The 16,277-nt window shown below is 39.8% G+C and overlaps 1 protein-coding gene across 9 annotated transcripts in view; it reads left to right on the top strand.

Moving 5' to 3' along the window:
• PLEKHA7 (pleckstrin homology domain containing A7) overlaps positions 1–16,277 on the top strand; it is a 129,007-nt gene that overhangs the window by 22,352 nt on the left and 90,378 nt on the right. Inside the window, exon 1 of one of the 9 annotated variants that reach the window (XM_032444748.1) lies at positions 8,110–8,594. The exons of the other annotated variants lie outside the window; for them this stretch is intronic. The gene's annotated coding sequence lies outside the window, so the exon portion shown is untranslated. Of the gene's footprint in view, positions 1–8,109; positions 8,595–16,277 lie in introns of those variants that run through there. 9 annotated transcript variants of the gene reach the window in all.

Here is a 16,277-nt window from a genome sequence, read left to right as displayed (position 1 = left end):
AACTGGAATTTTTGATATTACAAAAATAGTTTGTAAAGAAAGAATAAAATCACAGAAACAAATCCATTTGGATTTAAACAAAAATATACTTTTACAAATGGCAGTTGAGCAGAGCATAAGAATTAATGATTTTGAATGTGCTTCAAAGAATATGGTTTTAAGCCAGGGTCATTTCTTGATGAATCTGTAGAATGGAATTGTGTATGGTTATATCCAGGATTTGTAGGCATTCTTGAGACATGAAGGAGAGAACATACTGAAATAAAGTGTAATAAGAATTCTTATCCTAGCTGGTTTTAGAAGAACATAGTGCCGTTTTAAAAGTGGAAGTACCTTACAAATCTTCATGCTTCAAAGAGCTCACCCTTTGCACCTTTCTTGGGTAAATAATTGAGCATTAATAGTGTAATTTTATTTTTGCTTTTCTCTCTTTATGGAAACTTCATCTTTATTCCAAGCATGAACATTGAGCTCCTTGAAAATAGTGGAGTGTGTTAGCATGCTCTTGTTCTTGAGACTGCAGCTGAAAAACCAAAGGAGCTCTGTATGTGAGGAGGGTCCTTTTGGAAACCACAGAGGCTGATGCTTGTTCAGACTGCTTTCTGACAGACCTGTCTTCAGGGGATGGTAAGGACAAGGAACTTTTCGTCTGCAGAGCATGATGAGGCTCCTGTAATGATTTTAGTTAGCCTGCACTTTTATTCAAGAGCTTCTTAATCCTCATCAGTGAACCAGCTTATTTTGGTGTAATAAGTGATGTTTTTTAGCTGAGGGTTATCTGTCCCTTTCTGCCCACTTTCCTGATGCTGCTTGTAGGAGAAAATTCAGGAGCATAGATAGTTGTGTTTGCTTGCATTTCTATGCTGTAACGTAGAGGAGAGGCCAAGATAAGGAGTGAAAATTATGTAATAAATTACAGTGGTAATGCTAGGTTATGGTCTGAACTAGTGCTGGAGCATCTGGGGAGAAGGCAGGGCCAACTCAGGGGAGCTCAGGTGCATGCAATATACCTGAGTGACTAGAAGGGATGGAGCCAGGATCCAGCCCTCATTTAAGGGTTGGCAGTGGGGGTGATGGTATTTCTTGCTGGAGATCCCTGCCTACCAGGAGCCTTCCAAAGGTAAGTGACTCTTCTCCTACATTCCTGCCTCCCTCTCTCCCTGGCTGTTGCATTTGGGCTGATTCTTATTTTATAGAAATACTTTGTAGCATCGTAGAAGACCTGGTAACCTTGGCTTTTGGTCAGCTCTTGCACTGAGTTCATCTTTATGTTTGTGAAGTATGGCTATAGAAAGCACGATAGACATCGTGCTTTGAAGACATCTGAATTTTAGCATCTTGCTGCACTGGAGCAGAGTGTTATGCTGTTCCATCTCAGCTTGCTTGTATAACATAATGCAAGTAAGGAACTTGGCATGTTTGACAAACATAGAGGAATGTTTTTTTGTAGAGGACTTCCATGTGTATTTGGAGAATGATAGAGTGCTCCCTAAGAGAGATGTGTATATGCTAAAATATTTGTAATTAAACATTTAAGCTTACAGAAAAGTTGTTAAGCATTCCTTTAACTTCCTTATATTAACAGAGTACGTTGCAATCTTGTTTTACGTGATAGTCCTTTACTGCTGTGATATGTGTGAGGGTAGTTATCTCAGTGCTACGTATGAAAACAAAAATCTCAGCAGGTGACTTTCTTTGATGCAGCAGTTAATTGGAATACAATGTCCTCTACTATATTCCATTTTAGAACTACCATCTTTATATCCTGCACCTACCCAATTGTGTTGGGAATGAAGAAATCTTGGGAATGCTGATTTAGATTCTGGCTTGTAGTAACTAGTGGTAATCCTCTATCTGTTGGACTCCTGCCATCCCTATTGTTTGATGTGTGCACCTTTCCCTTCTCTGGCATTTGTGTTAGTTTGTTTGTAAACAGAACAGCTCTACACCCTACCAAATGAGGTACGTGTTGATGCCTGTCTGTGGTGTACAACTGCACACCAGCCTGGCTCATGTGCTGTTGTGGCTGAATGTAGCACAGCCATATCTGCACAGTGATGTGCCTTGTCCATTGGGTGCCTTGCGGGGCTCTCACCAGTCACTGGGTCGCACACTCTCTGGCCTTGCCTCAGCTCAGCATCCTCTGCCTTCTGCTGTGTTCTACAGAGCGATATGTCCTAGCTTGTTACATATGACAGGCTGCTTGATTTGTCCTGAGCTTTGCTCCAGATATGGAAATTCTGTAAATCTGATGCATGACATTCTTAATGAAGTCATTCTGAAACCAGACTGTTTAAAATAATTCCCTTTTAAAAATAATTATTATTTTCCTGAAAATGCACGTCACAGTGCATGTGGGCATTGACTGGTGAACTGCATGTATCATCTCTGCTTTCAACTGCTAGCTCATGCTTTGTATCCAAGTTTGGATGTTATACTTGCTTCTCAAGCCTGCAGATTGCTTTTACTTCAAGTTATCTTTGAATTGTGCCCTGCATGTTGAAACTTTAATAATTGAAGAAAGTTTCTGTATTAAAAAAAACAATCTGCTAAACCGTAACAGTGAGAGATGAGTCTGGAGTGAAACATAATTTGGGAAAGGAAGTTTGTCTTGCCATATGTACCTCTTCATTGATTTCTTTTTTTCTCCCCTAAATTGACAGACTGTCATGCTGTTCCACTTGCCTCTTTTGATGTTTTTAGGCTTTCTATCACAATATGGCCACCACAGCTTCATTATAGGTTTGAAGAAATGTCTTCCTGTAAACAGCAGAATTCCTGTTTATTAGTAACACCTGGGGAATTTCTTCATATGACTTCAGTGGACATTATCATGTTTCTTTCACCAAATATCCCTTAAGGGAACAAAATATAGTAAATTATTTCAGCACTCTTATTCTTACATCATCATTTTATGACGCGTTAATACACACAAGTGTATGTAACAGATTTTTCAACCTAGTACCTCTTACTTTAGATAAAGAACTTGGCTTTTCCCTCTGGTGTATTGTTTATTGGCTCTAGTAATGAGGCAGTCCTTTTCTGGAGTTCCAGCTGGTCCCAATCTTCACTGCTTGTTTGAGTAATTGTGCTGGCAGAAGTAGTGTGGTAAAGCTCTGCTTGTGTCTTTGCCAGAAGGAAGAGAATGGAAGGTTTCTGGAGAAATAATAATTCTATTAGAAACAATAAGTGTTCAGGAGATGGGTTTAGTCTTTAAAGCTACTTCATCTTTGATGTGGTGTCTTGTTAGTCGTGCAGCAAGTATATTGCTTAGAAACAAAGGGTGCTGCTGGTTTGTTTTAATCTTATTGTGAACCCTCAAATGAAGTTAGGGTCAATCTTTTCACTCAGTGCAATCTGAGTCTGACTTGAGAAAATTGGTGTTAACCACTCTTCTTACCATAGTGGAGGTAGAATTGCCAAGACATCGTTAAGGAAACTTACTCGCTTACTCACTTCTGCTTTTAGCTTTTATATGTGTGTGCAAGAACATTCCCTTGCTCTGTCCAGGAATGCTAAGTTGTGCAGACTGTGGTATTCCAAAATATACTGCAAGTTAAGCTTCTTCTGGGACTGATGCAACCTTTCTGCATTGCATAAGTTAAAGCTTTCACTTGTGTTTCTGTCAGCTTCTATTGTTTTGAAAGCAGAATTATTTTATTTCACCCCTTCCCCCCTTTATGCTCTACTGAACCATTATCAAGAATTCTGATAATTTTGTTGGAATTGGGCTAAGGAACAGCTACAAGTGCAGTTGCCATGGCATGTTGTGAGGGAGACATCAACCTTTTAAAGAGTGAGGTGATGGGCTGTTGGAGGTGGATAGCAATTAGTCCCTTCCAGGATAATCTAATAAGTGTGAATACACAATTAATAGTCTTTAAGCAAAGTCTTTCCAAGCTTGATCTCAAACTCAGACTTAATTGATATAATCTACGTGTAAACCAAAATCTATGCAGATATAGATGCAATTTAGATTTTACAGCTTAAAAAGTTATATAGTTAGCTTTCTCATAGATCTTTGTCCTTTGCATCCCAAAAATATAAAAAGCAAGATTTTCAGAATCCTTAGAAGCTCTTCTGGTAGTTTTATAAATTACTGCTACTTGTAAGGAAATTACAGAGCCTCGGAAGTCACAATATCATCCTGTTTGTGATGTGGAGCCTCTAAGAAAAGACAAAACATGATGGGAAATCGTTCTTTGGCAGACCTTTGGTGATGCCTCAAGTGCATGGATTCTGCAGTTGTCGATGACTTTACAAAATGAAGGATACAAATGGTACAAAATCTGATTGGTCATATGGGGTAGTTGCATTAAATTATCTATCACTTTTCTAAACAATCTTTAGTGTGGTACCTCCTATTTCTTGACCAATTCTATGTGTGAAGCAGTTTAATTCTCCTACGGAATCCTGGGAATCAAAGATGATGACCATAAAGTTGTTTAGGAATGCTAATGTAGGGGCAGAGAAAAAACAATAGTAACCAGTTTGTAGTATCTCAGGTTTCCTTGTGTTGCATGAAGAACGACGGGTATTGTCATTTAGTGCTGCATCAGAATAGTTTATGCTGCCATCATGAGGAAAGCTGTTGCTGCTTCTATGCTGTGGTTCTTTTGCAATGTGTATAATCTTAGAAAGTAGGAGTTTGCACAGTCCCTGGTGTTCCATCTGTAATTTCTCTGTAGGACCAAATATGCCACATATGATGGATACATGTTCTTGGTCTAGAGAAGTCCATTTGAGTTCTGTCTGTCTTTAAATACCTCTAGAGAAGTTGTAATTTCAGATTGAGCTTTTTACATAAACATTCTTACTTTGCCCAAAGTGTAAAAATACGAAAGCTTACCACATATCTTTGTGTGGCTTCATACCTTTTCTCTATGCAGAAAAGCAGCCTAGCATACTGAGACTTCTTTGGCTTCTTTCTTTCTATGCGTTCACTTTCAGATGTCATAACAGTCCACAAATCATCACGTGCATCCTATGTCTAATCTCCTCCTATTCTGTTTAAATGACATAATGAGTAACACAGATACCATCATTCAAGGTTTCCTTCTATTAACTTGTAATCGTATAAGCTTTTATGGTGCTTTTTTTCATAATTCCAGTTTGAAGGCTAATCTGTCTCCCTTTCCTCCTTTTTAAGGGAGAAAACCCATCAGGTTATACTGAGTGACCTTGAAATAAGTTTGGGATCTTTAATGTTAAATACTGGAGGAAAAGAAAAAGAAAGCTCATTAGTTTGAGGCAGAGGTGGTCCTCTCCTGTGTGGTCTTCGTAGGATGTTTATTGACTATTTACACATCACTTATCAGTTCGAAAAGTAAAATGTTGTGTGCTTCTGGGTAATGAGATGATTTCAATTTCTGCAGCATGGTAAAGATGGGAACTTTTATACCGATTGAGAAGAAATGCTCCCATTAGGAACATCGTGGAATTTCCTACAGTCTTGTATTATTGTAAAGCAAACAAATGAGCAAAAACTTGTTTCCAAATGCCTGAATATGTCAGGCAGATTTGAATATGACAAGAAGATGTCAGGGAGAGAAGCAGCAGTAAAAGCACTGTGGAGATGGCAGGGAATCTGAAGAAGGAGCAGACAAAGATGAGACATTCACCAGGATGGGGTACTGGGAGACTCTGGGAAGAGAAGCAGTTGCTTGAGCATCTGGAAGGATTGAATAGGGTGTCTGAATGTGGAGAAAAGGTATTTATGGCCAATTGTGAAAAGTGACTGGGATGGGAAGTAGGATGGCAGCAGTCGCACACAGTTGAGGTACTGTAGGGAAAAAATGAATCGCCACCTGCCTCATGAAGTTTGTGAGAATGAACAATGTGGGAATGGGTGTCAGATTGTACGAGTAAGTAGTGATAGCTCTGGATAAAATGGAAGAATGAGCATTTGTCAGCGCTGCACAGCTGCCATGCAAAGGCTTCCCTCTGATGTTGCTCTAAGCCTTGTATGTGCTTGTTTCTATTTTTAATGTACCGCCAGGAAGGACTGTCTGGGACGTGTTTGCTGCTGTAACATTATGTAAATATTATTTCAAAGCAAGACTAAGCTACTGTTGACTAATTAATATGATATTTCAGCTTAAAATATTTTGTATTAAGCAGATTTGGTATTAGCTTTTAAACTTTGTGGGCACCTGCAATTACATATGAAGCGATTAAAAGCAAGCACTGAGGTAGAAGGGGCTGTCACTTTGCTAGATCTCCTTGTCAGTTAGATTTCAATGGAGATGCTTGGTAGCATTTACTCCTAGGAGCACTTCTTTGCATGTATTTTTGTTTCTTATCCATTAGGTAAATAAGTAGTAATGGGAGTATTTCAAACTCGGTAGGTTTTGATCCTGCAGTGATGAGTAAAAGAAAAGTTTGGGGAAAGGTTTAATTTCTCACATCCATGTGTGATCTGGAATGGTAGCGTAAGGCTTGCAATTTTCTGGAAATATATATATTTATTGCATCCCTCAGTAAAAGAGCATGGTGGTTTTGCCTTCTTTACGTCACGTTTTATTTCAGTCAAAACATTTTTTTTTAAAATGTGAGCTGTATGTAAATACAGTGTATATATATATATAGAGAGAGAGAGACCTCCTTGACACTCTGCCATGCCTCACACATTGCTCCTTTGAGCACTACTCGACTACGAAGGCACAGAACAACAAGGGGCACAGGAGCTGCACAGAGCATTTCAGCCATGAGAGTAAACTCTTAGCAGCTCCACGGTGGCTCCCCCCTCCCCTTCTGCTCCCAAGTATGGGAGGCATTTCTGCTGTGCAGTCATAAACGATGGCATTTTCACAAAGGCTTCTCTGTGTATCAGCAGCAGAACGAAGTTGATGTTATGTACATAGCGCATCTTCTGGACTTCAACAGAGCCAGCAGACACTGTGTGGAGGCTCTCAAAGAATGTGGGTTGCATAATATATAATTTTGCATGAGCAATGTTTTAGAGGAAAAACAGACCAAACCTTTTCTTGCAGGTGGATGTATTAGGAAGAGCTTTAAGGCAAATTTAATAGAAACAGTGTGGCCTACTTAAATTAGCATAAAATGTTAGATAATTATTTTAACATGGTGTATTGTTGAGACCAAATGACTTTGTTACCGGGAGCAGTTAGAGGGAGATTTTTTTTTGGGTGGTTCTCGAGGAAGTTTGTTACAGAAAAGTTCTGAACAGGTTGGAGTGGTTGGACCAGAATTTATCCTGTGATGAGCAGTACTTTGAAGGCAGCCTTAAAAAAAGAGCAGAGTAACTCCTGATAACTTAGTTACTATAAATAAGGGATCAATGGAACATTTCGAGGTTCTTTTAATAAATGTACTATTTTGCAAAGCAAAAGAGATGTTTGTAAATCATGTATCTGAGGGGAAGTTTACAGATGTAGTCCACCCATCTCCAAAAGGGATCCAGTTTTATAAGGCCTTCCCTTAAAATCATTTCTGCAGTAACTATTTCTGCCCTGCTTGTTTAATTAGTCTGAGGAGGGCTATTTTTTTTCAAAGATGATAATTAATTTCACTTTGTATAACAAGGTGATTAGCTGCTTCTGGATGGGAGGAAAAACAGAAAGTGATTGTCTGCAAATCTAGTTTTGTAAAGTTGCTGTCATCAATGCATGCAGAGGACTAACATAACAAATTCAAATGATGCAACTCTGTTAATATATTGGCTTCCTGTTTCTAGGAATTATCTGCGTTATAATATTGTAGTAATAATAATAACTTGTTTGGTATTGAAATTGATTGCCTTTAGCTTGAGGCATCATACGCTGGATGTGGTCGTACTTAGGCATCAACAGGCGTGAGAGGTAATAGCATGGGTGCAAAATGAATCAATGCCAAATGCACAAAGCTTTTCAAGTTGCATCACGTGAGCTAATTTCCTTTTGTTTCTCTTCAGCCAGTTTGAAGCGCTGACATTGATGTACAAACCAGTTGGAGTCCTGTTTCTGTGTCCTTTTTCTGCTGCCTGGTGGGAGGAAATACTGGCAGTGGGAGGTGGGTGTTCTGCTCTGCTCACCACCCCTTTCTTCCTTCCCTAGGCAGAAGCAGAGGAGGGACTGATGGTGTTAATGAATCTTTCAGCAAATGGGGAGAAGCTGAAGCGTGGTTGGTTTATAATGACTGTGCTTCGTTTTTGAATACTTATGAATGTCTCAGATTTAATCATAAGAATGGTTAATGACTGACTGAAGCTGATGGTCTGTAAATGCTGCTATGAAAAAGTGTTGTCTTAGGTTTGTATTGGTGCTGGATCCTTGCAAGGAGATTGCAGTGGTTCTTCTGAAACCCTCTGTTTTCTCCTGCTTTTGGGTACTAAAATACCTCAGACAACATCAAGCATTTCGTACTGAACTCTTGCTAGCCCTGCAGCTTTAAATGTACAGTGTTGATTCAGTACCATGTTTGTCAGAGTTTGTTTTGTGATTAGAATACCTGCTTGGAAGTTGAGTGCTGTTATCTGGAATAATTCAGCAAAGCTACTGTGTCAGTGGATACTGGGTACTCCCGGTGCAGACTGTTAGCACCACATCTCTCCCAGTGCTTGCATTCCATGTTTGTGAAGGATCCTGACAAGAAAGGTAGGATTGTTTTTTGGTCATTGTGGGCTTTGCTTTCAAATTGATGATTAATTCTTATCAAAGTGAATAAATATTGTCATTATTTCAAAATGTTTGAATATGTTTTGTTAGGAGGAGTGAAGAGTGGAAGTGCTTGTAATGCCTTGTAATCTAAAGTAATTAGGTTGCTTTAGCAGTCAGAAGCTCAGTTACAAATAAAGTTTTGCCTTGCCTTGTAAAATAACCAGATATTCCTTGTAATGGTGAGTCATAGATTTTTCCAGGTTTGAGTCTATTTATGCATTTTTTCTTGTAGTTCTCAGAAAAAGTAAAGCTTTTCTGGTGAAGCACCTCAAATTACTCAGGTGCTGTTAGCAAGAATCTTTTATTCTGGACTTGAAGTTGTGTCAAAATCTAATCAGTGATTTTATTTTGCATCTGGATGTTAGTGTGTGGTTTAAGGTATGCCCTAGTTATGTGCTTTTGCATAGAAATGTCTTCTGTGTCCTTGGAAAACATGTGGCTCTCTTATGAATTTGGATGGCAGTGTGCAAGAGAAGCTTGCATACTTGTTTCATTTTTCTGGGTTTCTATAGATCTCAGCATTCTTCTGAAGGTCTATGAAGCCTGCTTAGTCAACAGTGTGACTGTAGTTAAAATGTGTGTTGTATATTATTTCATACTTCAGTTTAATTTCTTCTGTTTCAAGATTGTGTGTGATAATGGAAAAGAAAACAACATAACAGAATTTAAAGGATTCCCTAGCATTACTTTTTTTCAGAGGTAAAATTGACAGCACAAAGGATATGCTGGAGTTAAATGAGTAAGTTCTGATGCTGGTATAGGATATGGATTTTAAACAACAGTCTGCTTAAAAATACTCATATGAATATCCAAATTTCAGAAAATAAAGTGGATTTATCTAGTTTAGTTTATATATTTAGTTTCTCTATTTCTTCAAGGAGGCTGGGATGGCGCAAGCTTGATTAAAACTACTGCCTAAGATTTCTATCTCGTACGTCAAAGGCCCTCTCTCTGCTTATGGTAGTCCAGGTGTTCCTGTGGGGACAGAAAGGTAGAATTTAGTAGATAGAACCTGATGACTGACAGATAAATTTGATTTCTTTCTTTTTTAGTGCTCAGATTATAATATATTAAGATTATAAACAAACACTTAACGTTGAACTAATTTAACTATGGAGTTCTCAAAATAATTTTGTACCTTTAGGGGTGATTTTTGCCATCCGTCTTATGTCTGAAGCTTTATTTTTTTTTCATCCTCACAGTGACCTTCAACTGGTTTTCATATGTTGAAGTCACTACTAAAAATATTTTATCACGAATATTTCAGGTGACTTGTAACAGTGACATTAACTAAATGCAAGCCAGCTCTGGCTTAGAAGCTTTAATTAGGAAGGCTTATTTTGGAATGGCTTTCGTTTATCACTCTGACCTCAGGAGTTTGTACACCCTCCATTTTTATTTCCTGCTCTTTAGAGCCATATTGAATTCTACAGCCTGAGCTTGAAAGTGAAATGAATGTTTGATTTCTCTCTGTACCACTGTTCTATAAACAGGTATTTGATTTGAGCAGTTGCCAAAGCATTGGGTACGATTGATCTGTTAGTATGAGTATGTTCCTCATAGATATCAGGGCTGTTACCATAAAATGCTTTAGAGTTTAAAATAAAAATAAAAATAAAAGGACACTGTACAACAATTCTCCTGTTCAGTAGACTTTGTCTTATTTATGCTGAAGACCAAAAATAGTCTCAGCCTGCTTTACTTGCAGTCCTATGTGAGCACACTGCCTACTCTGGAGCTTCACCCAGGGGCAGCAAAGCTAGGCTTAGATGCCGTTAAGTAAGCATCTGCTTGGTTGGTATTAACGAGAATTGGATCTATTCTATGGGGGAACTTACTGCATTCTGGTAGCTCAATTAAATCGAGATTTGTTGGGGTCATGGGAGAGAGAAACCCAGAGCTGTCTTCTAGATGCAGAGTTATTTTTAAAATTGCTGTAATATCAGCGTTCTGCCTTCTACGTATGTTCCTAGTGACTGTATTTATTTTATCACCCTGATACAGTTTGTGTGCATCCATATGTAATGAAATATCACATATCCTGTTGGCTTTTATCAGAAATGTATTCCTATGGATTTTCTTTGGCAGACACAAATTTTACATTCAGTTATTTTGTGTATTTTTCTTTCAGTGTTTTCACCTGGAAGTAATTTTTTTTGTCTCTATCTGGTATGATTTATTTTTAAGAAAGATAATCTCATTTCAGGCCCTGCTTTTTTTAATACAGAAATGTCTTCAAAACTGTATTTATGGTTTTGGTGGTTGTTCAGGAGAGCTATTTCAGTTTTAGGAATCCTGAATTCTCCTGTGAAGCCATGACTCTGTAACTCTCCTTGAACAGTGAGGAATACATGGTGATTCTGCAGCACACAAAGAGATTTATACTCTTCTGTTTATAAATGCAGTTCCCAGAAAATGGAGCTATCATGCCCAAATAGTACCTGGAGGTAGTCAGTACCTGGTACAGGTCTGAAATGTTTTCCTGTGTAGAACTGTAGGGAAGTCTTGCACGTGTTGGCCAATTAGATGAAGTTTTCCAAGGAACTGGCTGGGATTCTGGTTTGTTTGGGGCTGCTTTAGGGTTGTGAGGTTTTTACTTTGTGTGTATGTTTTGTTTTGTCTTGATTTGTTTTGGAACTCTCTCCCCAATTCCTGGCCAGTAGGATGCTGGCACACTCCCCAGCCCTGCTGCAGCCTCCCTGTGCCAGGCTGCTCGATGCGCCCTGAGCTCAGCGCAGTGCAGCACTGCCCTTGGGTGCTGTGAGTGCTGCAGTGCTGGGAAGAGCTGCAGCTCTGTCCTTCAGCTACCCTGTCCAAAGCCAGGCAAGCAGCCCTGACTGGTAAGGTGCTGTCTTTGATACCCACTGCTGTGCATCTATTGCTTTCCTGCAGTGGTAGTTGCTGCCGTAGTCTACCAGCAGGTGAAAGGTTGCTGGGAATGAGCGTGACAGTGTGGTTAGATTACGTGTTTACTCCATACCCAGAGTAAAGGTCATGGGGGTGGTTTGGGCTAAGGAAGGATAGCATTTCCTATAATACTGAGTATGAGAACATCCCTTCAGATCTCACTGTTAGCTTACAATTCCAAGACTTGTTATGTGTGCTGTTTATGTACACAGGTGTGAAATAACATTTGTACATCCATCTGTGGTTAATGCTCAGGCTAAGCCCAGTAGTAGTTTCCAGCCACAGGTTACTTGCAGTCCTAGTTTCAGCTGGCATTGCTGTTGGAGAGGAAGGCAAGGTCACAAGGAGAGTCCTTAGTCCTGTCAGTGTCACACTCAGTGAATCTCCATCTGTGAAGTTTCACTATTTGCTCTGGGTTCATTTACAGCCCAGATATTCGTCTTCTCTAGAAGACATCTTGGTGTCTTAGTGCTGTCAAGTGGTACTTTTCTTGTTTATACTGCAAATCAGTGTGGACCAATCTAGCCAGCGGCAGGGCAGAACAGCCTGGCTAAGAAGATGGGACTTGGAGAAGTAGCAGATTTCTTGTGATTTGCAGATGAGAGGAAGCACTGCTGTGGTTTTGCCTTGCCCACCTTTCAGTAGCTTCCAATTCCTCCAACACAGAATTGTAGCATGGTTTGAATTGGAAGGAAGCCTTAGAGCCTCATCCAGCCTGACCTTCAGTGTCTCCAGGGGCAGGGCATCCGCCACCTCTCTGGGCATCCTGTTTCAGTACCTCACCACATTTATTGTAAAAATAGTGCTTCTTTATATCCAATCAAAATTTCCACTCTTTTAGTTTGAAGCCATTTTCCCTGTCTCCTTCCTTCTTTTAGATACTGTTCTCTTTAGATACTGAAAGGCCACTCTCGGGTCTCCCCAGAGCCTTCTCTTCTCCAGGCTGAACAGACTCAGCATTCTCAGCCTGTCTTCACAGGGTAGATGTTCCATCCCTTGGTTCAAATTTGTGGCCCTCTTCTGGATGCGCTCCAACAGAACTGTGTCTCTCCTGCACTGAGGACTCCACATCCGGATGCAGTACTCCAGGTGAGGTCTCAGCAGCACAGAGCAAAGGGGCAGGATCACCTCCCTCACCCTGCTAACCAAGCTTCTTTTGACACAGCCCAGGATATGGTTGGTTTTCTGGGCTGTGAGGGCACATTGCTGGCTCATGTCCATCTTGCCATCCACCAGTAACCCAAGTCCATTTTGTCAGGTCTCTCCTCATCTTGTACTAACAGTGGGGGTTGCCACAACCCATATGCTGCCTGTTTTCTCTTAGTGGTTGCTGATGGTAAGGATGCTGGCCATGTTGGTTTGCTCATGAGTCTGCTGGGAACCTTTGGTCGCAGTGAAGAGTTGTTTGGCTTCCTCCCAAACGCTTGCTAAACAGTAGAAGATCACACATTAGTTATCTGAAATCTAGATGAATGTTGCTGTTTATTGCCCTCAGCTCTGGCTTGTGCACTTCCTGTACTCACTGTCATGAGTAATTGTGAGAGCAAGTGGCCCTCCAGGTGCCCTGTGTTGGTCTCTGTGGTGCTTGGTGAGTCACCGCAGCACAGCCTGCTAGAACCTGGGTCTGGATGTCCTGTGGGATGTGATAGTGGGACGATGGCAGTCTTAACATGGGAAGCTTCAGTTTTGGATTTTTGGTGATAGTGACCTCCAACAGTTACAGATTTGCTGTTCTTCTATAGTGCTATCGTGCATGTCCCTATTAGTGTATTTTCTGTGTGAAGTGAAAAAAAAACCCAAAACCCTAACAAAATACCAGTATGGCTTCTAAGTACCTTTCATTATGTTGAATGTATTTTGTCTAATATTTTCCCTGTATGGATCACTTTCTTTCAAACTCCATGTAGCTTTTTTTCCTTACATTTCTTATATTCTTTTTTTTCCTATTTTTGTGTCTGGAATCTCTCTCTTCAGACAGGGAAAATATCAAATATAACGTATAGGAGTAAATTACTGCTTTATGGTATTGATTTTGCAATAAATTCTGCACAGCACTTCATTCTATTTTTTTAATGAATACTTACATTTTATATGCATTTTGATATATCATCACATAACTGTCTGCAGTGTCCCTAGGTTTGATGGAGCTTATGATCTAGATTTTATGAAGTTAATTTAGATTCCAGTAATGAGGTTAGTTTCTATTTCTCCTTCAATCTGCCTCTTTAAATTAAACTTATTTTCCATTAGTTTACCAAGGATGTTACTTCTCTGAAATACTGAACCTTTTAAATATGTTGTTTAAAAAAATAATTATATTGAGTACTTCTCTCCAGTCTTTCAAGCAATTGCTGCTTTTTGCAGTGCAGCTTTGAAGTGTATCTAGACCTCAGTTCATCTATTGCGTCCATTTTCACCTCATGTGGTTAAATTGTGTAACAGCTAACAGATGAATTACTTTTAAGTAGTAAGGTCGTTGTAAGTTCTGGAACACACAAATCTGATACCTTATACTTACTTTTCTTGTTTAGTTTTGTTCCAGCAAAGTCCTAAGTACAACGTGGGATGCTATGCCAAACACTCCAAACGTGCTGGGTTTTTCAGAAGTTTCTTTATGGGCGCTAGAGCACAGGCACCAAATGCAAACAAACAGAACTGCATTTGGAAGGAAACCTTTTTGTCTCCATGGTGGTAACTGGCAAGTGGAGGTGAGTCCCCAGTGTAGTACAGTGGCACACATGAAGAAGTGTTGCGGGTACCTGATAATATTGAGTAGCCATCTATAGTGGTTTTCTCTGTGGTCCTTAAGAGATTCTCCCATCCTTCGTCCATCCTCTGCCTCACATTCCCTTCCTGTTTCCAAGCATGATGCTTAACGGTGAAGGATTCTATGTCTGTAAAGTTCACTTTCAATTCAAATTTTGTTTGCGTATTGACAACTTAGATATTCCCACCTTTAAATGCTGCTTTCTGCTGTTCGCACACGTAAAAACTGCATTGTTTCTACCACATTTTAAAATGTAAATGGCTTTTATATTTAAATTGAAAATTCAGATCAAGAAGGCTTCTGTTGTGTTACAGCTAGGAGCGGGAGACAAAAAGAAGGCTTTCTTCTGAATATTCCCACACATCCTTTCCCTAAAAAAAATACAGCCGTATTATCCCTTCGTAAATCTTCAATCAAAGGATTTCAATACTTAATTACAAAAAAATGTAACCTCGCATCATTCCTCTGCTGTCAGCCAGTCTTTTCCTTGCTATGTGGATAGGCCAGGCATTAAGGTTACTAAGTGATTTTGGCAGAATGGCGTGGCAAGTCAGAGGCAGGCCCTGATTTATAAGCCTGCAATCTGCTGGCTTGACACTAAGCTGGCAAATCAAATGGGAGCCCCCGAAATCCTGGTTGGGACTAAGAAAAACCCTTTGGATATGAGAATTATTGGATGAACGTGTTAATGCTGGGATTATTACTGCTAAGCAGGCAACAGATAAAAGGTTGGGTGAATATTCAAGATGGAGACCGAGGTGCTTTAGGGACACATGTACAAGGTGGCTGCTGTGTCCAAGTGTAGCAGGACATCTCGTGTGGCCTCATCCCATAGCCCGTGTGGGTTTTGGTGGCAGTGAGTCTTGGAATTCCTGCTCCATGCTCTACTTAGAGGCACAATACTTCTAATAGCCATTTTTCAAGCTTATTTGTAAAAGTTCAGCTGTTACCTTACGTTGTGTTTGACTTGCCTCATGTAGTTTCTTCTGTACAGCAGGGAGAAGTATAAAAATTTCCGCTGAGTGATGTGCCCAGCAGCCTGCATGTGTATCTGTTGGGCTTATAGAAAATGCACTTTGTGGGCAAACCTTGCTGTGTTTGTGTTGTTCTGGCAGTTTTATGGATATGAGGAGCTGGTGCCTGAAGCAGTGGCCTGTGCTATCTTCATGTTCATGTGAACACAGGCACCAGCTGCTGGTGGATTCCTCTGTTGAAGCTGGTGGGAACAGTCAGCTTCTTGATTGATCTCTGCGTGATCATTAATTAATCAGTGTTTCCAATTTGTTGAACACCAAGTCCTTGTTACGTGTTTTCTAATTGCTGCTGTTTTTTTTGTTTATTTTGTTTATTTTTTATTTTTCCCCCTACTGTTTCATCTGCATTTGGAGCATTGATATTGTGTTGCAAAATAAAAGTGCCCCTTTTTTATACCTCAACATGCAGTAGACGTGTGAAACATCACAGTGCTGTTCAATCACTGTGAGGACAGCTGAGTGCTATGAAGCAGTAACAAAGCATCTCAGTGAGGTCAGAGTTACTCTACATAAAGGTGCATTAAAGATGGAAGAACAAGTTTCCATTTTTATTAAGCCTGGTGTTAGAAATTATCTAAAACCGGTGACAAAGTTTTGCTCATGGCTGAGATAAGGATTAGAAACTTGCTGTAAACCAAGTGAAATTGATTCAATCGTTTTCCAAAGCTGAGAGACAAAACATAAATAACGTGTGGGTGAATCAAATTACCCATTTTAATGTTTTCCAGTGGGGGTGGAACAGAGAATGAAATGCATTCTGCATCTTTTCTAGTTACTATTTTGCTAAAAGGAAGCAAGTCTTCACATGAGAGCACTGAACCCCTTCTTTGTGCTAAGAGCAGTGCAGGTAAATAACCCCGTGGTTATGTTTGACATTGGCCATGCCGTCTGCTCACGTGTTTTCCTGCTTGG

The sequence above is a fragment of the Coturnix japonica genome, chromosome 5, assembly GCF_001577835.2.
Source record: "Coturnix japonica isolate 7356 chromosome 5, Coturnix japonica 2.1, whole genome shotgun sequence".
Taxonomy (NCBI): Eukaryota; Metazoa; Chordata; class Aves; order Galliformes; family Phasianidae; genus Coturnix; species Coturnix japonica.
The sequence above is the reverse complement of the archived record's forward strand: the minus strand, read 5'-3'. Positions and strand labels throughout refer to the sequence as shown.